Here is a 25,253-nt window from a genome sequence, read left to right on the forward strand (position 1 = left end):
TAAGACGCTGGAATGTTCCTGGGGCTGTCCTCAGTCCCATTGGCATTCTTGTATATTGATAATGGCCTCTGTTTGTTGAAAAGGCAGTGTATTTACGTGACTCCTTAGATACCGGAATCTGATAGTAGCCGTTTAGGAGATCGATGGTCGAGAATATATTATTCTCAGGACCAATATTCTGTAGAACATCGCTTAGCAATGGCATGGGAAATCTGTCTGGTATTGTGTGATTATTTAGTTTACGGTAATCTACTACCGCACGCATTTCTCCATTTCGTTTGGGCACAAAGAATAGGGGGGCATTCCACGGGGACACTGAAGGCTCAATAATCCCAAGTTTTAACATTTCATCGACATACTGATTTGCAAGTGTACGTTGGGAGTGTGGTATGCGGTAAGCTGGTACGAAAATTGGTGGTGTTTCTGGGTGCACATTAATCATGTGATTAATCAAGTTAGTACACCCTAATTGTTCTCCGTGCAGTGCTACGGTGTCCCTGTGTGTTTCCAGCAGGGTTAACAAATCATTTTCTTCATCAAATTCACCTGAGTGAATTAAATTCTCTTTTATTCTTTCTCTATCCATAGATTTTATCTCACTTGTTACTCCAGCTATAACTATTTCCTTCACAGGGGCGGGACATTTTTCAATATTTACTATGCAAGTTCCCTTTTTCAACTGAACTTCCCCATTCATGTGATTAATTATGAATATCTGAGTTTGCCCTTCGTCGTTCGTATGACATAATGCGTTTTCTACTGACAATCCCTTTACTTTACATAATTCTTCTAAGACAAGAACAGTACTATTCCATAATTTGCTCTTTATGGTAACCTTCATGTATGAATTAGGTGGTATAACTAAATCATTAGTGAGATGGGCTGGAAAAATTGATAAATCAGTACTGTTATCTGGGTCACTAATTCTGGAGGATGGGGTTGTTGGTGGGAGTGGAACTATACACTCATCTGTTTGTGTATGTTTGTTTAAGCCTTTAATATTACCAATTCTTTTTGGCTCTCTTCTACCAATCGGTGAGGGCTCTGAAGTTATTTCCTCTATGAATTCATTATCAAAGTCTATTCCATTCATTTGTGGGAGTATAGTTATGTTCTCAGCTCTCATGGATCTTAAGCCCAGTAACATATGAGCTTTAATTGCTAAGTTTTCAACGATATAGAAAAATGCAGAGAATGGTCTTGTAGTTTCTGTGAAACTGAGATTTAATCTTATCATACCTTTCACTGTAATCTCTTGTCCATCTACTGTGTATAAATCTAAATCAGCTTCATCCAGAAAAGTTACTTTCTTTTTATTTTTAAGAATTCTATTTAGTTCTTCATGTGTTATTAAGTTCACTGGAGAGCCTGTATCTAAAAATAAGGAAACGTTTTGATCCTCACATACAGCTGGTATCAAGATACACTCATTTCCCAACATGCCTCCTATGTGAAGTTTAGCCTTGTTCTTCTTTACGTTTGTTCGTTTCTTGTCATGACTTGGTCTTCCCCCGATTTGAACATAGACACAATTTTTTCTACTGTTTTGCAACCACTAGTCCAGTGCCCTTGGTATCTATGATTCCTACAGTAAGGACCAAATCCTTGTGTCTTTTGTTTGTCCTCTTTTGCCTTGATAAAGCATTCATACCTTGTGTGTCCTGGTTTTGCACAATAATGACATAGAATGGACCTATCCCTTGACTGTGACCTACGAGGTGATTTCCCATAAGAAGTGTTGTTTATGGCGCGAGACCTGCTCGGGCTGCGCGAAAACTTATGAAACTGCCTGTAGGAAGGCGTCTGGGAACGAGGTCTAGGCGTCTTTGTTTGTTTGGGCTGCCTCATTTCTGGTCGCGATCGATTTTGTTCTCTGTTTGGGGTCGGTGTAGATGTTTTCACAGCTGATACTGTCTCAGGTACCCTGATTCTACCAGAATGTGCGTGTGTGTCGACCACACCTGCTTTACTGCACTGCATCTCTACCTCGTTCATTAAGTCTAGCAGGCACATTCCTGGGGTGTACGCGATCGTCTTGGCGATCTTAAGGGTCCTATCAGGTAATTTACACAAGGCAGCTACATAACCAATGATGTCCACGACGAGGTCTGGGGACATCTTTCCATCATCTGTTATCCAATTAGAATTCTCCAGAGTAGCTAACAAAGTTCTCTTGATTGTGGAGACATCAGCAGTTATTTCACTGAGCACATGGTTTGTAGTGTGCTCCCTTACAAGATCTACAATTTTATGTAATTCTGGAATTATACCTGGCAAGAAGTTCATACCTCCAGAAAATTTCTTCAGAAATTCAGTTTTAAATTCATCATATGTCCTAGCACGATGGAGCTTATCTGAGCGCAATAAATTGCTTGCTGGACATCTTTCCTGGCTTATACAAGATGAAAAAATAGCAATTTTCTCTTGTTCATCTAGTATGTGGCGCTTGATGAACATTTGTTCGCACTGACTGACTAATGAAATGACATCAATGCGATCTTTGTCTGTGCCAGAGAATTTTGGGGCAGTTTTATCCTCTTGATACACAAACACGTGAGGTGTGGTTGTTAGATCAGCGGTATTTGTTTCTTGATCCATTTTTAATGATTGCCCTGTTAATTCAACTTGTACGTGTTTATCGTTGTGTGAGGGAATGGTGGAATATGTATGACCGGAAAGGTGAACCCTGTTAAGTATATTGGCATATGTGTGCAAGGCAGCGGCAAAGTCCACACTCTCTATGTCCGAGGGGGTTTCCCATTCATCATCTGAAACTCCCGTATTTGTTTCTTTATCTTTAGTGTGTGGTGAGGTTTGTACAAGGGGTGGGCTGCCTTGAGGCTCTCTTAATTGTGAGTCTGATGTTGTGGCAATTTGTGTGTTACCTGGTGTGTTGCCTTGGGGCTCTCTTAATTGTGAATCTGTTGTTGTGGCAAATTGTGTGTCATCTGGTATTAACGTGGGGGGTGGCGAAAATATTCCTGTCATTAAGATATGGTGTTATGAAATACGCCTCTTGTTTATTTATGTCCTAGCAAAATAGATGAGTAAATAAGTTGAATATAGCTAATTTTAGCACTGAGAAGAAATGAGCAAGTATAATTTTACCCACTTGATACAGATTGTAGAGGTGTGTCGATACAAAAGTCGATCTCGGAAGAAAAATACAGGTTTGATTGAAGATCTCTTGATAATTCTAGTGGTGTGTTGATGGACGATATTACTCAGGAAATTCCATGGCCTGGTGTTTGTGGTGGTTAACGGCTGTCCCAGGCAAACCTCAGCATAGAACGTCGAATTTCCAACTTAACTGTGAAAATAAATGAGTATGAGTAGGAGCTATGTGAATAATGAGTAATGAGTAGTGGGTGAGAAGTGCCTGGTGTCAGTCACACGTTGCTTGGCATGGCAGACTCACGTTGTGATGTCATCTCAGCACATGGTGACGTCGGCTTCCCACACTGGTAGCTGTGGTGAGTGAATGAGTAGCGATGAGTAACTTGAGTGAAGACGGGTGAGTAAGATGAGTTGTGAATATGGACTTGGTGTTTTGCTGCGTGTCTTGACCTCTGGGTCAGCATAGGCAGGAGAGAGTGGTGGGGGCTTGTTGCTTGTTGGTCTCTCCTCTTCTTTACTTGCTTTGTTTTATATTCTTCTTGTTGCTGCTTGAAGTTACGTGAAGATTATAGAGTTGTTTTGTAGACTTGTAGACTATTTGCATTGTAGGCTGTATTTTGTAGGGATTCACTATAGAACTGAAGCTAATCTTGTAGAGTCTCGCCTGCTTTTGTAGAAATTTGCTTTTAATTCGGAGACGATGTCCGTAGATTCGCTGGTTCGTCGTAGAAGTTGCAAGATCGTATCAATATTTTGTTAAACTACTTGCAAGGCGTCCTGTGACCTCTTTCACCTCTGCATCAGCATGATGATCAGGGAGGCGGAGGGGGCTGGTTGGAGAGAATACTGTCAGGAGCTGATGTTGTTGGTTGTGAGAGGTATTCTTTTTGTTTTCAATCTTGATATTTTGTAGGAATTCAATGTTGATTCGTAGACGAGGTTCGTATACGTTCGCTGCTACCAAATGTCATAAAATGACTACATATTATAATTACAAATCATAATATGTAGTCCTGACAAGTAGCGTTTGTCTATACTGTTCATATTTTGAATCTTTTAATTGTACTTGAATTTAAAAATGTTAATTAATTATAAAACAGCATAAATATTAATTTTTCTGAAAAAGTTAAAAAGACAAATATGTAAATATATGTGTAACAGCTATATAATGCCTAAACCTGTAAAATTTTATTTTAACAGTATCATGTGATTAAATTACTATATTACATATTCATCCACATGCACATCTTAATTTCAAAACATACTTTAGGCCTATATTGTACAGTCCTTGGCTGTGAACCTGGGGGCACCACCAAAAAGGTTCCCAATAGGGCCCTGCAGCTCCTAAGGCCGGCCCTGCCCGGCAGTTACAGTTTCAGTAACTAAATTATGAATGCCAAGGACATTGTGGATGTATCGTATGGGCTAGATACTCAGAAAACAATATTGACTGTTGTATCTCACAGTGACAGACATACCTCGCTCATGGATGTCGTAACTGCCCTCTTCACCAATACTCAGCTTTTCACACATCATCTTTTGATGTCATATTTAACCAGGGCCTGGATACCCAAAATACTTATGACAACCATATCTTGCTATGGTTGCCAAATATTACTTTATATATCAGAAATGTTTCCTTCAATATTTAGATACTTACAGACAAAATTAATGTTGAAGTGATTCTGATTTTCATTTCGATGTTTTGGGCATCCAGGAAATGAGGTTGGACAATAATATTACACCAGTTTATAATATAACATGATATACAATATACACTCAGTGCAGAAATAGAGAAGGAAGTGGAGTTGCATTATATGCAAAAAAAAAAAAAAAATGGTTATATATACTTCATTACTACTGTTATCGGACTTGCGTTGCATAGAACCGTGAATGGAGTGTGTCTGAAATTGTGTGGCCCACAGATTATTACTTTTGTGATTCTGTTTATGGACTTTTGAAAGGCAACTTACCCAGTTTCACAACGTAACTAGTTAGTATTTTTTATCATAATCACAGAAAAATTCTATGGGCGTATATGTTATGAGAGACTGGAATGTTGGCCTTTTGAAGCATCAAACCAACTTGTGTCAGTGACTTAGTAATACTCATATTTTCGATTTCATGTTTTCCCTTAATAATATAACAGTATTACTGATGTTTTAGATTTCATGCTTTCCATTAATAATGTAACCTACTTGAATATCATGATCTGGTGCAACACTGATCGATAACATCTGGTCAATGAACGTGGATTCTAATTTTCTCTATCTATCTATATATTGCCAGACGCCTCAATCCCGTTCGGGGTGGCCACAAACAAATCGCCTCCACATCGCCCTGTCCCCCGCCATTTCACTGCCCTGCTCCCAACTCACACACCCCTCTCTCATATACCTCTCCACTCCATCCCTCCATCTCATCCTCGGCCTCCCCCTCCCTCTCCCCCCCTCCACCTCACTCACATACACTCTCTTCGTCTGTCTTTCACCTCCATCCCCTCCACATGGCCAAACCACCTCAGTGTATTCCTCCTAACGCTTCCTTTCACATCCACATCCACACCACAACGCTCCTTTATATCCTCATTTTTCAGCCTGTCTCTCCATGTGACTCCACAGGCTCCTCTTAACTCATTTCCATTGCTCTCACTCTTGCCTTGTGTCCTTCCAACAACGTCCAAGCTTCACTTCCATACGTTAGTATTGGTATCACAATACTGTCATGTAGTAACTTTTTCACTTCCATGCTCACTTCCCTGTTTCTTATCACTGTTTTCAAGGAACCAGCAACCTTTCTTCCTTGCTGTACCCTTTCAAGCACTTCACCCTCCAAAGCTCCATCTTTACTCATTCTAATCTTAAGAATGTTACATTATGTATGGATCCAGAAGTGTCTTACTTTTTCAACCCTAAAAAGAGCCATGAATGAAAATAATGTATGAAACCAGAAAAGGATATTTTCAAAAGAAGCTATTGATGGTTTTGTTGATGATATTTCTATGGTGTGTTGGAATGAAGTGTGTGAAGCAGACTGTGTGAGTGAAACTTATACTACTGTTATGCTGGTAAGATTAGGGTAGTGTTTGTATCTGGAGATGTGAGGAACTTTCTGAAGATTTTGGCTTTTTATTTATTTATTTATTTATTTTGTCTTATGACAGGAATTAGTTCTTGTCATTGTTGTTTTTATATATTGTTAACCCCTGCGCACCGGCATTGTTTTCAGGCCGCCGCACTTTCACTTTGGACATTTTCCCAAACATAGCCTGTTTTCAAACCTTCATATCTGGAAAAGTATAGCAGTTAGGGATACAAATTAAAAACCATATTACTCAACAACTTTCCTTCTCGCAATTTAAAGCATCGCCAGGTCTCCAGGTGGTTGCGTTGATGAGTGAAGACATGAAGATCAACTCAGGTGCTTCAGGCAGGATTTCTCCATGCTTGTGCGCACAGCCTCAACTTGTGGTAACACTTACTATAATGTATGTGTTCTATGGTTCTTATTCTATTTCTATTTGATATCACATTTGCAGTTAATATCACATAATATGGATACTACAGTATTTACAGGGCCAAGAAAAACTTGAAGACATTGTCTTACACCTGGTAAAGGCATGGGACAGACTGACTCATGCTCACGTGCAGTGGCGGGAGTCTCATGTTCATCTTTGGTGACGAAATCAAATGGCGACCACTTCAAATGATGGCAGTAATACATTTGCAGCTCCTCCCATCACCCAGTGGTCCCCAGCCACCCTGGCGGGTGGGGGTTAATCTTAGTGTAATATTGTGTGAGAAAATGTGAGTTCTCTCCTAAGATCTACAATGTACCTATTAGTGTCAGAAATGTGACTTCTTTACTAGAATATTCTAGGCTGTACTATTAAAAGGAGCCTGGGGGGGGTATGTTAAAGGGCCTGCCTGTCTTGCTGGCAGTGTGCCAGAGAATTGAGTTTATTAACCTGGCGCGTCCCGTTGACGTGTGGGTACATCTCCACGTTTTGTCACAGTGACACCCAATGACATACCCATACATTTTGCAATTGCAAGGTCCGTCATTTGCACATTTTTCAAATTCCGCACGTGATTTTTGGTACTTATACACGGGACACCTTCCTTTACCCGAGGCCTGGTGGGGACATGCCTTACTCCGTGTGACCTCCCCCCTCCACACGCCACTGTCTCGGCAACTCACCCGTTACCAGTGACCTGGTCAGTAAAGACATGTGGCGCCATGGGGACGAAATTCAAGGCGAGAATGATTCCTCAATTGATGACAATGTGGAGGACAAAGTTTACGTGGCTCCAGAGGAAGGAACAATCTAAAGTGATGAGGAGATAACGTCGCCAAATAAGGTGTGGTATGTTGATGTGTTTGGTGAGTGAAACAATGCTTATATCACCTATATTATTGTGTGAAAACCAATATACTCTTATTCTACATATAAATTCGTACCAAATAAACATCTACCCATTCTGAGTGGTTTGGAATAGTTACCCCTCCTATAGAAAACATCCTCTCCGGAGCGTGTTTTGATAGAAGACACTATCTGGTGAGGGGAAAGTCACCTGTTTAGACCACTTCTAGACTCAAGTGAACAATTTCTCTCTGAATATTCGGTGTTTCTCATAAAAAGCGGAGGTTTTAGCCAAAAAGATTTTCGAAAATCTGCCGGGATTGGGGGGAGGGGGTCATTGGTAAAAATCTGCCAGGATGCGGCGGGTTAATTAGCCACGAATGACAGTGCGAGTGAGCTGTGTTTTTTGCAAGTTAACAGTAAGTGAAAGAGTGACAGAGTTAGTGAATTAAACGGTGAGAGCAATCAGTGAAGGACAGAGTAGTTTAGCAAAGAGTCAGTGAGTGAACAAGTAGTAGTGAGTGAAGGACAGAGTTAGCATGGGATAGAAAAGTCAGTGTTTTGCAAGTGTACCTCAGCTGTACCTAGGTGGAATAAAACCCATTGGTGTTCATCTGTCTTTGATTAACTGCTTTGTCTGTCTATGTGTCGTTCTCGACATATCAACGGAACCATTAACGTTGTCACAATTGGTGTCAGGAATGGGACTAATCCTGTGGTTATAACAATTGATGTCAGGAATGGGATGAAGCCTATGGTTATAACTTTAGGTGTCAGGAGTAACAATTGGTGTCAGGAATGGGACTAATCCTATGGTTATAACAATTGACGTGGAGTGTGATGAATCCTATGGTTATAACTTTTGGTGTCAGTAGTGACAATTGGCGTCAGGAATGGAGTAAATCCTATGGTTATAACAGTTGGTGTCATGTGTGGGATGAATCCTATGGTTATAAGAATTTGTATCTGGAAGTGGGTTGAATCCTATGGTTTTGACAATTGGTGTCAGGTGTGGAGATTCGTAATGAGATGGAAACACATGGATGGCTGCCAAAATGGTGGACATATATCTGACAGATATCCATGCAGTGTTGAGAAAACATCATGAAGAAACAGAGAAGGATATACATGCACTCTTCAGAGCACAGCACGAAGAGCAAAAAAAAAAAAAAAAAGTCCAAGCACAACGCTATGCAAGACTTGAACGGCTAAGTGGAAGCAGACAGGAGCTTCACCAGCTATGAGAGGAGCTGCCGGATGGCACTAGCCAACTGAACCAACAATGAGAGGTGGCATACAGCAAGTTAGAGAGAATTAATGACCAGGTATGAGAACTGAGGGAAGAGGATTCAAATATAGTGGAGGATAAAGTGAGAAGTGAACTATAGGAAATGAGTAATGGGGTAAACGTTATTGAACACTGTTTGGATGAGGATCAACATCCGGCACACCCTTAGGTGTTAGTAACAGATGCTTGGAAAGGGATGGTGAGATTGAGGATGTAGTGTGCCAAGTAGTCATTTGACACTGAATCAGAGAGGCAGCTGGAAATGGCGGGTCATAGGCAGCTTCCAGAGACTTCACACCACTGTCGGGGGTTGCAGGGTGCTGCACTGGGTCTGGGGGACCGGTGGGTGTCGGGATGCAGCAAAGAGGTAAAAATGAGACCTTGGTCGTGTGTATTGCCGACACTGGGGACCCTTGCATCTTAGGTTTCGATTGTCTGGTGTTTTGTCGTTGCCTGCTTGACTTCCATTTAATGCAAATGCAGCTAGAAGGAAGGAACGTGCCACTGAGGGCTGTGGAGCATGGAAGTTTACTAGAGATGACTAGACAGGCTATAGTCATCCCTCCTGAGTCAGAGATGCTGCTGCCCTGCAAGATCTACGACATGCTGCACACTTTGCAGGGCTTGGTGGAGCACAGGAGTTATTGCATGATAAAAGGGGAAATGATGGTGAGCAGGACCTTAGTTGACCCTACTGCAGAAGTACCCATTGTCACAGCCAACTTTTCACTTCGTCCTAATAAGTTACAGTTGTGGGGTTGTCCCAAGAAGTTGCTCAGGAGCCACCAAACAATGTATGCACCTCGGTTAGGGGAACTAAGTGCCCTCTCCTGCGCTCCTGGTAGGAACACTGGCATATGCTTGTCACGAATCAATTCACGACATTTCCCTTTTGTGAGAAGCCACGAACTATTAGTGGAAAACTCACTGTGTATCGCTCAGTTAACCGTTTCTCTCTCCATTTCGGAGTATACTTTTCAAAACATTCGTCACCGTTTTCAAAAGTGACCGATTTAATGCACGTCACTAAGTGCTGTACTGAGCGATACTATTGTTTTTTTATTGTTCGCCCCTGCTCATTCGACCGTTAGAAAATGCGGCCGAGTGCTCTGCTTCCCCTTTTGTTCCCACGACTTACTCAGTCTAGTGTTTGTTGTAACGGAGGAAGGTCCTGTGCTCCAAGAAAATGCGGCCGAGTGCTCTGCTTCCCCTTTTGTTCCCACAACTTATTCAGTCTGGTGTTTGCTGTGATGGAGAAAGGTTCTGTGCTCAGAAGTGGAAAGGTCAGCTAGCACCCCAAGCTCCACTAGTACAGTTAATCCCAGTACTCCCACCTTAGTGGTGATACATAGCATTCATCGACTGGTATTTCTTTTGTGTATTTTGTAGTTTTAAGAGCTTAGTTAAGGTGTTTTTTTTTTCTAGGCGTAAGTATTTAGCTTCTGTGTGAGTGAGCGAGTGCGTCTCATTGATTTGATTTGAAATGTAACGTTAAATTTATTTTTTTGGATTAATAAATTTAACAGTTCCTTTCTTGAGCTCAATGTAAATTAAAATCTTGTTTCATTTAATCCAAATTAAGCTTATTTTCCATACAGCTCCTAGCTTGCATAAACGTTTGCTTTCATAACTGGTACTTAGACCAGTCTTGTTGTATTAACTTAAAATCCGTTGTGCCAGGAGTTAATGCATCAGCAAGAACCTGATGTTATTATTATTAGTATTAGTTATTTATTGTCAGGGGTGATGTAACTTTCTCCAGAGGCTAACAGTACAGTAAGTCAGCAATTGTGAGTAATTAGTCTCTGCTGTGTACTGTTGAGAAAGTTTATAAATTCTCGTTCTTAGAGAATCGTGCACAAGCCAGCGTAAAGTAATCGTTGCTTGATGTAGCAAGACAATCATTGTCTCTGCTCTTCAATATTCTTGAATATTATTATCAATTTAAATAACATTTAAGCATTTATTTTAAAAACCCAGTGATATTATAAAAACCCCGTGACAATTGGCGACCTCGCCAGGATATTAACTCCTAGCTCTAAAGCTATTCACGAGATAGTGCTCACTCATTCATATTTAGGTATTTATCATTAAAGTTTATAGGCACAAGCTTACTGGTGTTTACCCTTAATTTAGCAAGTGAATTTTGCTTTATTAATCAATAGAATATGTAACTCTAGTTTATTCTTGGTAACGCCACACGATTTTATTCGCTCCTGGGTAGCCGCCGTATCCATTGTGTTAATTATTGAGAGTTCTCAGTCATTTACATTTTTGATTTATTCTTTGCCAGTTAACTAGATAAGACTGGTCACCACTAGCTTGTGTCTGTATTCTTTACTTGTGTTTATTAGTATTCGTCGCTAAGCAGTCAGTACTCAATTTCGGTTTGCTTAATAAATTAGCGCCATGGCTACTACTGTATTTTTACAGAAAGCCAAAGATATGGGTCTTTCGGACCCAACCGAAATTAAAGAGTATATACTCTCACGGCATAATCAGGAACAGCAGCGCGAGAATGATGCCCGTGAAGAGCGTAAGATTCAGCGCGAATACAAGCGAGAACAGCGCGAACAACGTGAAAGAGAGCGTGCATATGAACAAGAGCAGCGTGAGAAAGAGCGCGAATATGAGCGTGAACAGCGCGAATACGAGCGTGAACAACGAGACAGAGAACGAGAGCATGAACGTGCCGAGCGAGAAGCACGTGAAAAACACGAATATGAAATGATGAAGCTCAAGCGAGATTCCTTGGCTTCAGACACGTCTGGTGCAGTTGGTCCAAGCTCCACGAGCGTTCTCCCTGCACATGTCCTGGCGACCCCACGCATCAAGCTTCCTTCATACAAGGAAAGCGAGCGAATCGAGCCGTACATAGCTCGTTTTGAGGACATGGCAGACTTGTATCAACTGGATGAGGCAGCTAAGCGGCTTCAGTTTCTTAGCCTCTTGGAGGGCCCTGCCCTCGATATTCTCCACAGAATTCGTGGAGACAATCTCACATATGAGATGATGAAAGCTGCACTCATTAAGGCATATGGTCTCACAGTAGACGACGCCAAAGTTCAGTTCATGCGAGCTCGTCTCCAAGACAATGAGACAGTTGTTCAGTTCCTTGATCGTCTCACAGCTTACTTAAATGAGTGGATGGAGAAAGATGAAACTCCTTCCACGCGTGAGGGGATAATTGACCTTATGCTGCGTACACAGCTAGAGAGGTCGTGGCCTGCTGAGCTCATAGCACAGCTTAAGATCTGCCAGGTGAAAGATGCCAGCCAAATGGCAGAGAAGGCTGACGCATTCTTTACTGCATACGGGTATCAAACTCGTAAGCAAAACACCTGGAACAGAAAACCTGATAAGTCTGGGAAGCCGTCTCAGACTGAATCCCAGCACCAAGGCCGTTCTCAGAGTAATGGCCAAGGTCCAAAACCACAGTGGAAGGACCAGGGGCAAAACACTCAGAAACCTGAGTGGAAGAGGTACAACAAGTACCCTAACCAGCAGCAGTATCAGCCACGCAACCGACCGTCGGGACAAATTTTTTCACCACCAGCTCAAAAGAGGCAGGAGGCGAATGCAGCCTTCATTCCTCAGCAGCAGCCTGGTGGTCACGTCCCTACCAGTGTGGGTACTTCCCCACAGTTCACTAGTCCCACAGTGACAGTGAACCCCCCTCCACAGATGGCCAATGTTCCATCTCCTTATAATTCTCAAGGCACAATGTTTGCCACATCAATTCAGCAGCCTCATGAGTGGCTAGCTGCTTCCTCCACAGGCCCTCCCACAAGTGACAGTACCTTCCTTGTTCAGCCAGGGTTTGTGGGAGACATTCCTGTGAAGGTCCTGAGAGACAATGGTTCCTCAGGTTGCTCTGTTAAGCAGAGTTTAGTTCGGCCTGAGCAGTATACAGGTCGACAGATCCATGCAAACCTTATTGATGGATCAGTGAGATTGTTCCCTGAGGCATGTATCCAGGTGGCATCTCCATTTTATACTGGTACGACACTTGCAGTTGTCATGCCAGAGCCTCTATTTGACTTTATAGTAGGCAATATTAATGGAGTCAAGGATAGTTGCTCCGATGACGCTACTCAGACTTCGGCTGCTGCGGTAACATGAGCCATGGTTGAGGCTCCAGACTGTGTCACCCCAGTAATCATTGAATCGCCGCAAGATCTGATGTGTAGTCAACTTGTTGTGCAAGAACAACAATCTGACCCGACACTTGCTGCCGTGCGGAACAAACAAAAGGGTCGAGTGATTAAGTATTCACGGGGAGGTCGAGCCAAGTTCCTTCGTAAACAAGGACGGCTCTACCGTGAGTCACGAACACCCGAGGGCGAGGTTCGACTGCAGTTTGTCGTTCCCGCCAAGTACCGCCTAGCAGTGTTACAATGGGGTCATTGTTCAGCCTCAGGAGGTCACTTGGGCAAAAGGAAGACCCAGGGCCGTATCCGAGCTGACTTTTTCTGGCCAGGGATGGGACGGGACATAGATAGTTTTGTCCATTCCTGTAGTGTGTGTCAAAGTATCACCACTAATCAGGGACATGCCCTTCCTGTGCCATTCATAACCACACCTGTAATCTCTGAGTCAGTTGAGAGACAGGGTAGTGGTGAAGTGGGTGCAGACCTGACGTCTCGCCCATTGGCCCCACAGGACACATTATGTCCAGGGCCTGTACATACATATTATGTACCGTAGGTTAAGGGGGAAGTTGAGAGGCGACTCGAGGCTATGGAAGACCCGAGTTTGCACAAGGATTCTCAGCTTCCCGGTACTAATATATGTACCGTAAGTTAAGGAGGAAGTTGAGAGGCGACTTGAGGCTATGGAAGACCCAAGTTTGCATAAGGATTCTCAGCTTCCCGGTACTAATATAAGTATTGTATTGTAGGTTAAGGGGGAAGTTCGAGAGAGAACTCCGCAGAGGCGACTTGAGGCTATGGAAGACCCAAGTTTGCACAAGGATTCTCAGCTTCCCGGTACTAATATAAGTATTGTAGTTAAGGGGGAAGTGAGAATTCTGCAGAGGCGACTTGAGGCTATGGAAGACCCAAGTTTGCACAAGGATTCTCAGCTTCCTGATATTAATATAAGAACTGTAGGTTAAGGCACAGGTTGAGGACCCGTGTGCAGTTCGAGGCTATGGAAGACCCGAGTTTGCACAAGGATTCTCAACTTGCCGACCATAATCGTGTGCTATAATTAATGGCGACCTCGAATGTACTGATTGCTAGGCAGAGAGAGTAATTGTAACTTAATAAGAATTGACACTTTTGATGCTCCACCTTAATTGGTTTTGCAGGTTCAGCAATGGGTGTAGCAGTTTTGCTGTGCGGGCCAGCTGATCGTCTGCCGCACGCTGCCGCCTCTTCTCCTCTGCCTTCGTCGTCGCCATATTATTACAGTATTTACTATGTCATTTTACACGTAGGTACAGTTACACTACAACTGTCACACCTACACCGTGTATTACGTACACCACGCTACACAACAATTAGTTGTCAGTGTAAATGTAGCGACTTTTCGCTCAGTTTGACCTGAGTACAGGATTTTCACCATCGTCACGGAGTTTTTCCCTCAAGCTTGCTTCTATTAACGTAAATACGAGGTTTTTTCGCTCACTGGCGACTGCGACTTTCTCCTGTAGCAGGATAGCACACACACCACAGTGTGAATCTTGTGTGAATGACTTAGGATGTATACATATATATATATATATCCACAAATTTTTTCCCATAAGGATAAAATTAAATTTTGTAGGGGCGTAATGTCACGAATCAATTCGCGACATTTCCCTTTTGTGAGAAGCCACGAACTATTAGTGGAAAACTCACTGTGTATCGCTCAGTTAGCCGTTTCTCTCTCCATTTCGGAGTATACTTTTCAAAACATTCGTCACCGTTTTCAAAAGTGACCGATTTAATGCACGTCACTAAGTGCTGTACTGAGCAATACTATTGTTTTTTTATTGTTCGCCCCTGCTCATTCGACCGTTAGAAAATGCGGCCGAGTGCTCTGCTTCCCCTTTTGTTCCCACGACTTACTCAGTCTAGTGTTTGTTGTGACGGAGGAAGGTCCTGTGCTCCAAGAAAATGCGGCCGAGTGCTCTGCTTCCCCTTTTGTTCCCACGACTTATTCAGTCTGGTGTTTGCTGTGACGGAGAAAGGTTCTGTGCTCAGAAGTGGAGAGGTCAGCTAGCACCCCAAGCTCCACTAGTACAGTTAATCCCAGTACTCCCACCTTAGTGGTGATACATAGCATTCATCGACTGGTATTTCTTTTGTGTATTTTGTAGTTTTAAGAGCTTAGTTAAGGTGTTTTTTTTCTAGGCATAAGTATTTAGCTTCTGTGTGAGTGAGCGAGTGCGTCTCATTGATTTGATTTGAAATGTAACTTTAAATTTATTTTTTTTGATTAATAAATTTAACAGTTCCTTTCTTGAGCTCAATGTAAATTAAAATCTTGTTTCATTTAATCCAAATTAAGCTTATTTTCCATACAGCTCCTAGCTTGCATAAACGTTTGCTTTCATAACTGGTACTTAGACCAGTCTTGTTGTATTAACTTAAAATCCGTTGTGCCAGGAGTTGATGCATCAGCAAGAATCTGATGTTATTATTATTAGTATTAGTTATTTATTGTCAGGGGTGATGTATCTTTCTCCAGAGGCTAACAGTACAGTAAGTCAGCAATTGTGAGTAATTAGTCTCTGCTGTGTACTGTTGAGAAAGTTTATAAATTCTCGTTCTTAGAGAATCGTGCACAAGCCAGCGTAAAGTAATCGTTGCTTGATGTAGCAAGACAATCATTGTCTCTGCTCTTCAATATTCTTGAATATTATTATCAATTTGAATAACATTTAAGCATTTATTTTAAAAACCCCGTGATATTATAAAAACCCCGTGACAATGCTACCAGATGAATGATGTAATAATTTCTGTTTCTTTTTTTTATCATTAGATAGTCTTTTTCTTTTGGGGCAACAAACCTTAGTACACCTCTCCTCCACTATTTGACAGCAATGCATTCCATGAAAAAGTGGCTGAAAAACGAATTGGTTGAATAGCAAACCCATTTTTCCCATAAGATTGTTAAGAAATATGGGGTTAGGTTCCTGACCACCCTCGTCATTCACAAAATATTTTAAATATATGGAAAAATACTCAAATGCGTGACTTACAAAGCAGTGCCCCCAAAATGGAAACAGAAGAATACCATAGTGCCCCCGACAATGGGGCAAGCAAGATACAGCCCAGTATGCCCGGGAACGTGCCGACACCCCCACACGGACCCCATGGGGTAGCCACCACCAGTCGGAACAACCCCCAGCAACAACAGCATATGTCAGCCCGGGCCGTGCGCCCCTATGTCACGCAGCCACCACGCTGTCGCCGTCGTAGGAGAAGGACACTACCTTCATGGAGTGGGATTGTTGAACCAGCTAGGGGTGGAGTTGTTCTAGACACTCCAGATGGCGCCCCTCCTCGTGAGACGGCCTATTGTCGCTCCTGCCCTCGTGAGACGGCCTATTGTCGCTCCGAAAGTGTCCCGTTAGAGACGGCCTATTGTCGTTCCTACCCTCGTGAGACGGCCTATTGTCGCTCCCGCCCTCGTGAGACGGCCTATTGTCGCTCCGAAAGTGTCCCATCAGAGACGGCCTATTGTCGTTCCCACCCTCATGAGACAGCCTATTGTCGCTCTGAAAGTGTCCAAGTAGAGACGGCCTATTGTCGCTCCCCTCCTCGTGAGACGGCCTATTGTCACTCCGAAAGTGTCCTGGTAGAGACGGCCTATTGTTGCTCCCCTCCTCGTGAGATGGCCTACTGTTGCTCCGAAAATGTCTCGGTAGAGACGGCCTATTGTCGCTCCCCTCCTCGTGAGAAGGACTATTGTCGCTCCGAAGGTGCCCCGGTAGAGACGGCCTATTGTCACTCCGAAGGTGCCCCGGTAGAGACGGCCTATTGTCGCTCCGAAGGTGCCCTGGTAGAGACGGCCTATTGTCGCTCTCACCCTCGTGAGATGGCCTATTGTCGCTCCGAAAGTGTCCTGGTAGAGACGGCCTATTGTCGCTCCTCTCCTCATGAGATGGCCTATTGTTGCTCCGAAGGTGCCCTGGTAGAGATGGCCTATTGTCGCTCCCCTCCTCGTGAGACAGCCTATTGTCACTCCGAAGGTGCCCTGGTAGAGACGGCCTATTGTCGCTCCCCTCCTCGTGAGACAGCCTATTGTCGCTCTGAAGGTGCCCTGGTAGAGATGGCCTATCGTCGCTCCCGCCCTCGTGAGACAGCCCACTGTTGCTCCGAAGGTGCATGGAAAGTGGCAAGGAGCGAGACGTCACCCTGGCAGGAGACAAGAGCCCAGGCCTCCCGTACCAGAGTGGCCCAGACAGGCCTCACAGCCTCCCCTGGCCTCCGCTCCCTACGCCTGGCTCTGGAACAGACGCACCTGATGGGCCCCAGCGTAAGCCGATGCCACAGCCCTCCTCTGTCGGCGCCCCTAGACGCTGGAGACCGCAGTCTGCAGTCTCTCTCGATCCTCCCCAGGACACCCGGGCGCGATCTCCATACACCCCCACGACGACGTAAGGCTCCCACCTCCGGCCGAGACTTACACCAGAAGTTCCTGGAGCTATTCGGCCCCAGTCCCGAGGGCCATACCCCTGAGCCCAGCCCGGAAGCCACGGGTAGCCCAGGACGCGAGAAGACGCCCCTACGAGTTGTCCCGTGCCCTCTTGGCACGCCTCCCCTTGGCGGTGCCCCTAGCCCGGCAGGATTGCCGACGGCGTGTTCCCGCCCCTGCCCCCCACGATGAATACGTGTGATGGTGCCCAGAAACAGTGCAAGCGGTTTAGGTTAAGTGTGACTGCCTAGTGGAGTATCGTGCAGTGACTTAATATAGTGAATATCGGGGCAAGTAAGATCACAGTGAGAGAATAAAGGACGAGTGTGAGAACCAAGATCTGATGAACTATATTTATGAGTGACGTCCCTTATATACAATTAGTAAGACTGTGCCGCCTGGAAATTCCTCCGTAGGACTACACCCCTACTACGTGAGCTCTAAAGAAGTAATACGAGAAAGTGTTAGTGATATTCCCCCACTCCCGCTACCCGTAAATCCTGTACGACATTCCCTCGTCCCAGTATCTAGTGTAAGTGTAAACCAAGAATAGAATCAATTACCAAAGTCCCTTTGCTATTGGAAAACGTGTAATCATCATTGTTAATTCTTGCCTCGCTCCAGTATTACCATAACTCCCTCCTAGCCGTCACAGTCACTCCCCGCACCCCCCCCTTTTTCTCCCCCCCCTTTGTGAGACTCGCTCCCCGCGCCTCACGCGCGCGCCTATATTCACTGTACCCTGAATACACTAGGTTTGATTAGTTGGCATTAATATCAGATAAGCAAGTATCCTGCGAGATACACATGTCCTAGATAAGGGTTTTATATTGCTATACATTATGTTGTAAGATCTGCTGATTTGTCCTGTGTCTGATTGTGGTAATATACGTGTAAAGCTTATTGCCTAGAGTTTTTGTGTCCTGCCTCTCTTTATTGCACTAAGCTCCGGTCTCGAAAGAGGACCCCGCTCCACGTTAGGTGTTTTAGGAACGAGAAGTCGAGCCTATTTACACCTAGCATTACAAATACCAATATTTAACTTTTTACATCTTTTATTTATTAAGCAGAGGGAATGTTTTTAATCTGTTTTATTTATAACAATAACAAAAAAACGCAGTACATAGTGTACTACATCAGAACTCTCTCTCTCTCTCTCTCTCTCTCTCTCTCTCTCTCTCTCTCTCTCTCTCTCTCTCTCTCTCTCTCTCTCTCTCTCTCTCTCTCACACACACACACACACACACATCACAAATTATATACGAAGGTCACACACGCACGCTTACGTATCCATTGTCTGAGGTGTCAGAATGTTATGCACGAGACGTGAACCGACAGGTTGTGTGTACATTGTGCACGTGCACTCACAATCACTAATTTCTGGTCAGGGGTGCCCCCTTCCCTTTTTTTATGCAAGAAAGAAGGAACCAAAGGCTAGGGACCCGCAAACTGCTCCCTCCAAGAAGAAAAAAAAAAAAACATGATAAAACAGAGCCAAATTCAAGATCCACTCATTTCGGGATGCCTGGACACACTGACTTTGAGAGACTGGAGATTGTAGGCAGTAGGAAAAACAGACAAAGAGAGACAGTTACAGAGTTGACCTGTTACATACATGAAGGACTGGGTGTAGCAGTTAACTCTTGCATTATAGCAGCGGTTCTCAAACTTTTTAGTGTGTGACCCTATTTGGAATATTTCAAGAATTTGCGACCCACAGGGTAAAAGAGAGAGAGAGAGAGAGAGAGAGGTATATAGCTTATCGTAGTTATTATGAATATGTTAATAGTGTAGTTATCATGATATGCTAATAGTGTAATAAGGATAATTACAGTTTCAATTAAGTAAAAATACATTGAAAGCATTAGGCCTATTCTGTGTCCCTGCAACCCACCAAAATTGCTCTTGATCCACCTTTGGATCGAGACCCATAGTTTGAGAATAACTGCATTAGAGCGTTGGACAGAAAAGGGATGAGAGTTTGTTGCTAGAGGGGTGCTACGTGACTGCCGGGGTGGTGGAAGGATGCAAGCAGACAGTTCACAGGAGCAGCGACCATTGAAGTAGCCATAGACAAGTGATGAAGAAGGAACAGTGAGGCAAAGAGACAGAGGTTGAAGGGAGCCAGTAAGAGGAGGGTTAATAAGATGAAAAGCCATTGACTCAGCCCTGTTGAGAAAAGCTGTGTGTAGGAAGCCTTTCCACACAGAAGAATTGTACTCTGCACAGGGGTGAATAAAACCCGGGTATAAAATCAATAACTGTGCAGGGGTAAAGAAGGTACAGAGTTGGCTTAGCACACCCAATCTCTTGGAAGCAGATTTTACAAGAGAGGTAATATGTTCTTTCCAAGATAAATCCCGTGAGAATGAAGCTCCAACTATGTTTAAAGATGATGCAGGATTGAACTGGATATTATTATACATTAGCCACTGACTCTGCCCTGTTGAGAAGATCTGTATGTGGGAAGCCTCTCCACACATGAAAGTTGTACTCTAAACAGGGGCGAATAAAACCCGTGTATAAAATCAACAACTATGCAGAGGTAAAGAAGGTACAGAGTTGGCTCAGCACACCCAATCTCTTAAAAGCGGATTTTACAAGAGAGGTAATATGTTCTTTCCAAGATAAATCCCGTGAGAATGAAATCCCAAGTATGTTTACAGATGAGGCAGGATTGAGCTGGACATTATTAAACATTAGCGGGTAGTCCTGTGGAAGATTTTGTTGGGTTGCTAGACGTAAGAACCAAGTTTATGATGCATTAAAAACAACAACGTTATTTTTACCCCAATCAGAGATATAAGCCAAGTCAGAAATTTGGTGTGCCATAGCCTCATCCCTTATCTTCTGAAGTAACAGATGAGATGGACGCAGCGGGAAGTGACTGGAAAGGTGAAGGGTGGAGTCATCAGCAAATGAGTGGATAGGGTTAGACGTACAGCTTAGAAAGTCATTGATGAATAAAAGGAAAAGAGTTGGTGATAGGACAGAGCCCTGAGGAACACCAATACTAATAGCTCTAGGAGAAGAAATGTGGCCATCTACAACAACAGCTGCAGAACGGCCAGAAAGGAAGCTAGAGATGAAGGCACAGATAGAAGGATAGAAACCATAAGAGGGTAGTTTGGATATTAAAGATTTGTACCAGGCTCGACTGAAATCCTTTGAGATGTCAAGTGCAAAGACAAAGCTTTCGCCAATGTCCCGAAAGGAGGATGGCCAGGAGTCTGAAAGTTAGAAGAGAAGATCACCAGGGGAAAGTCCCTGGTAGAACCCATACTGATCACCAGGGGAAAGTCCCTGGTAGAACCCATACTGACGATCAGAAAGAATGCTTTAATAGGAAAGAAGCTTTATATTTTTTTGTTAAGAATATATTCGAAAACTTATGAAATACAGGATATTAAAGCAATTGGGCGATAGTAGCACCAGTCGAACAGGGCAGTACTCCCGAGGTGGATGGCAACCAGGTGATAGGGAGAGCTGGAGCTCCCGTTTCACCAGCCCTCAGGACTTGATCCTGACCATCCCCCTTTGCTGAACATTTTCAGTGCTTTCATTTACACAGAGAGTAGGCCAGCATACTCTCTTAATACTACCTTCAACTGCCTACACTACACTACATGCACATAAGACATCACACCTCTATTCCACTCTCTTAGCAATGGCTGCTGCAATTTTACTTTCAAAAGAGGTGGTACTTAGGATTGCCACCACCGGCAGGGTAGGGCAGGCGGCACAGGGTCCTACCAGTCGCCATCAAGCGACTGTGCCAGCAGCGACTAGTGCGATTTCAGTCCTTGCTCGTCAGCGAAGTGAAAATGCCTCCTTATTCTTCACCAACATCTGTGGGCTTAATACCAACCTAAATTCAGTCCATTTTTTCCTACAGTCCATATCCCCTCTGGCCTTATTCCTCACAGAACCACAAATCTCACCGTCTACTGAAATATCCCCATATTGTTTTCCTGGTTACAATCTCCTCACAAACTTTCGTAATAAGGGTGGCACCTGTTGTTATATCAAATCCCAATATGCAGTTGACACCATTTTAAACTTCACTTCACGAGGCTTTGATTACTCACTGTATAAACTAAACTATCAAAATATCACCAAATATATCTGTGTAGTTTATTGCTCACCCATTGCTTCTTCTGAACCCAGTGTATTTGATTCTATTTCCACACAGTTGAGTAATCTTAATCTTGCCCTTAACACCGAAATTACCATCTTGGGTGATTTTAACATACATAATGTTGAATGGTTATTGCACTCTGCCAGGACTGACGATGCTGGTCTAGAGTGCGAGCTGTTTGCAGAATCGTTTAATCTCACGCAACTGGTAAAGCAACCAACCAGAATACCAGATAATCCTGACCATAATCCCCATCCTTTGGATCTGTTCCTGACAAATAATCCAGATCAGTACAGGATGGAGGTATTGTCTCTACTTGGATCCTCTGACCACAATCTCATCAAAGCCCCATTACTTAGCCCCCCCAAACCTCCTCATTCTGAACCTGTCAGGGTGACCCAATGGCACTTTGATAGGGCAAACTGGGACGAATTTAGAAATTATCTTGCTGACATTCCATGGCAGTCTTTCTTCTCTAGCAATGTCAGTTCTACCCAGTCCCACATTTGCGATTTAATACTAGCTGGTATGGATTTAGTCATACCAAGTCAACAGTTCACTAAAAGATCGAACTCTCCAAAATGGTTTGATAGCAACTGTGCCAGAGCAACAGCCCAAAAGTCTTCAGCATATAACTATTACTTGAAATCAAAAACATCTGAATCACTCTCAATTTAAAATTGCTAGAAACCATGCAAAAGCTGTAGTAAATCTTGCTAAATCAAACTTCCTTCAAAACCAAGCATCAAAACTACTTAACAACCCTAATGACAATAGAATATTCTGGTCAACTCTCAATTCTTTCAATAATAACTTTAACAAGTCATCATCCATTCCCCACTAAAATCTCCAGATGGCAACATTACTAATGACCTGCGTGGGAAAGCAGATATCTTTGCCAGTACATTTGCCAGAAATTCTACCTTAGAGGAAGCCAGCCAGAATGTTCCAGCACTAGAACTTGCCTCTCCCGACATTGTTCCACTTAAGATACAGACAAAGTATGTGAAATCCATCCTAGACAATTTACCTACCAACAAAGCTCCAGGCCCAGATGGAATTCCACCAATCGTTTTGAAAAAGTGTTCCCCAGAACTTGCCTCTGTTCTTGCAAAATTATTCAGACTATGCTTACGTACTTCTTATTCCCTAATTCGTGGAAAGAAGCCAATACCCACCCAATTCCAAAGAAAGGAAGTTCCTCTGACCTCTCTGATTACAGACCAATAGTTGTTACATCTTGTCTTGGTAAGGTTTTTGATTAATAAGCACATAGTTAAACATCTTGAATCCAACAACTTAATTGGTCAGTCGAAGTTGCGTCCATGGTGCCACCTCTCCATGCCTTCCCTCGTGCTACACGGGCAGCTGGCAGCACTCATAACTGGAATGTCACTCAGCCATACTGCAGAACTTCTGCCTGTAAGAATTCTTTCATTTCCCGAACGGCGTCTCTCTGGAACTCCCTTCCCCAGAGTTGTTTCCCTCCAGACTTCAACCTACTGTTGTTCAAGTCTAACTGTTACAGATATTTTATGAACAGTGGACACCAGTAATCTGGTCCATGGATTTGGGGGTAGGGGGGTTTCAAGAATACTCCCCCAGTATCCCTGCTTGTCGTACGAGGCGACTAAAAGGGTTGGTGGTGGGTTAGTGCCCCACCCCGTAAAAAGAACTAACTAAAAAAGCGAATAAAGCGCCTCGGACCCGGACGGACCATACGTTGACGACTAAGGAACGGACAAAGGACATTCTTAGGGTGGGAACATGGAATGTGAGAGGAGTGAATGATGAAGTGAAAGAGAGAGAGATTGTTCAGGTGCTTGAGGAAGCAAAAGTGGATATATGTGGATTGACTGAAACTAAATAACAAGGTGAAAGGGTGAGAGAATGGGAATATGGTGTAGGTATATGTGCGGGAGTCAGTGAGAATGAGAGGGCAAGAGAGGGAGTATGTCTGATGATAAGCAAGAAGTGGAAGGAGAATATAAGAGAGTATGGAACAGTGGGTGCAAGGATTGTATGGGTGAGGATGAAAGTAGGTATACAAGCATGGGCGATTGTATGTGTGTATGCTCCAACAGAGGATCGAGTGGCAAGAGTGAAAGATGAGTTTTGGGCGAGAGTAGAAGCATGTATGGACAAGTTTGAGAGGAGCGAGAGAGTGCTGTTGATTGGAGACATGAATGGCAAAGTTGGGAATATACTAGTGGATGGAGTGGTTGGTCAGTGGGGTGTGCCAGCTGAAGTAGATAGGAATGGTAGTGCTTTGGTGGACATCTGTGCTTGTAAGGGGTTGGCAATAGCCAACACCTACTTTCGTCATAAGATGATCCACCGGTATACATGGAGAGTAATGAGGAGGATGGATGGTGAACTTGTTGAACGAAAGGCAATGATAGACTACGTGTGTGTGGATGAGCGAATGAGAAGACAAGTGTTGGATGCAAGAGTGTGGAGAGGGTGGGGGAATGGAGTCTCAGACCATCACTTAGTGATGGCCAAGGTAAAGATGCAAAGAAAGTGGTTGAGGAGGCGAAGGGGAAGACAGGAGGAAGCAGCTCCTGTGAGAAGAGTGGAGAAATTGCAAGATAGTGAGAAAATGACAGAGTATAAGAGCATAGTGGAAGAAAGATTGGGAAGGTATGAGCTAGAGCAGATGGAAGGGGTGGAAGACATATGTAAGATATTCATGGAAGAGATAGGCGCAGCGTGTGAGGCAGTTTGTGGAGTGAGGAGGAGATGCAAGGGTGTGCAAGGGACAGCATGGTGGAATGATGAGGTGAAACGAGCTGTAGAACAAGAGAAGAAGGCATATGGTGAATGGTTGGCGAGTAGAGGTAGGGGAGAAGATGAGAGAGAGAAGAGAGAGATATATGTGAGCAGGAGAAGGGAGGTTAAGAGACTGGTGAAGGAGAGTAAGAAGAAAGTGGATGAAGAGTTTGGGAGGAATTTGAGTGTGAAATGGAGGGAGAGTAAGAAATTGTTTTGGAAGGAGGTAAAGAAAGTAAGGCAGTGTGAAAGGGGAAATAATAGGGGAGTGAAAGATAGGAATAATAGATTGTTGGTGGAGAAGAGAGAGAAATTGAGGAGATGGAAGGAGCACTTTGAGGATTTGTTGAATGTAGAGAGTGAGAGCAGTGTGAGTATAAGTGGTTGGGGAATGGCTGGGAGAAGAAGAGATGAGAGGAGGGAGGAAGAGATCAGTAGGGCGGAAGTAGTGGAAGCGATGAAGAAGATTAAGCTGGGAAAGGCCCCAGGAATTGATGGAGTGTGTGGTGAAATGCTTAGGTATGGGGGTGAGATTGTTGTGGAGTGGATATGGAGGTTGTGTAGATTGGCTTGGGAAGAGAGAAGGGTTCCAGAGGACTGGAAATCAGGTATAATTGTTCCTCTGTACAAAGGAAAAGGGGAGAGAGAAGTATGTGGTAACCATAGGGGTATTTGCCTTCTTAGTGTGACTGGTAAAATATATGGTAGAATACTCATTGATAGGGTTAGGCATATGACAGAGGAGCTAGTTGGAGAAGAACAAGGGGGATTTAGGAAGGGAAAAGGGTGTGTAGATCAGATATTTGTTCTAAGATGTTTAGTGGAGAAGTATCTACAGAAGGGAAGAAAAGTGTATGCTGCCTTCATGGACTTGGAGAAAGCTTATGACAGAATAGATAGGCAAGGTATGTGGAAGGTATTAAGAATATATGGAGTGGAGGGGAAAT

This window comes from Coenobita brevimanus, chromosome 84, assembly GCF_032717465.1.
Source record: "Coenobita brevimanus isolate Jiangsu-jjx chromosome 84, ASM3271746v2, whole genome shotgun sequence".
NCBI lineage: Eukaryota > Metazoa > Arthropoda > Malacostraca > Decapoda > Coenobitidae > Coenobita > Coenobita brevimanus.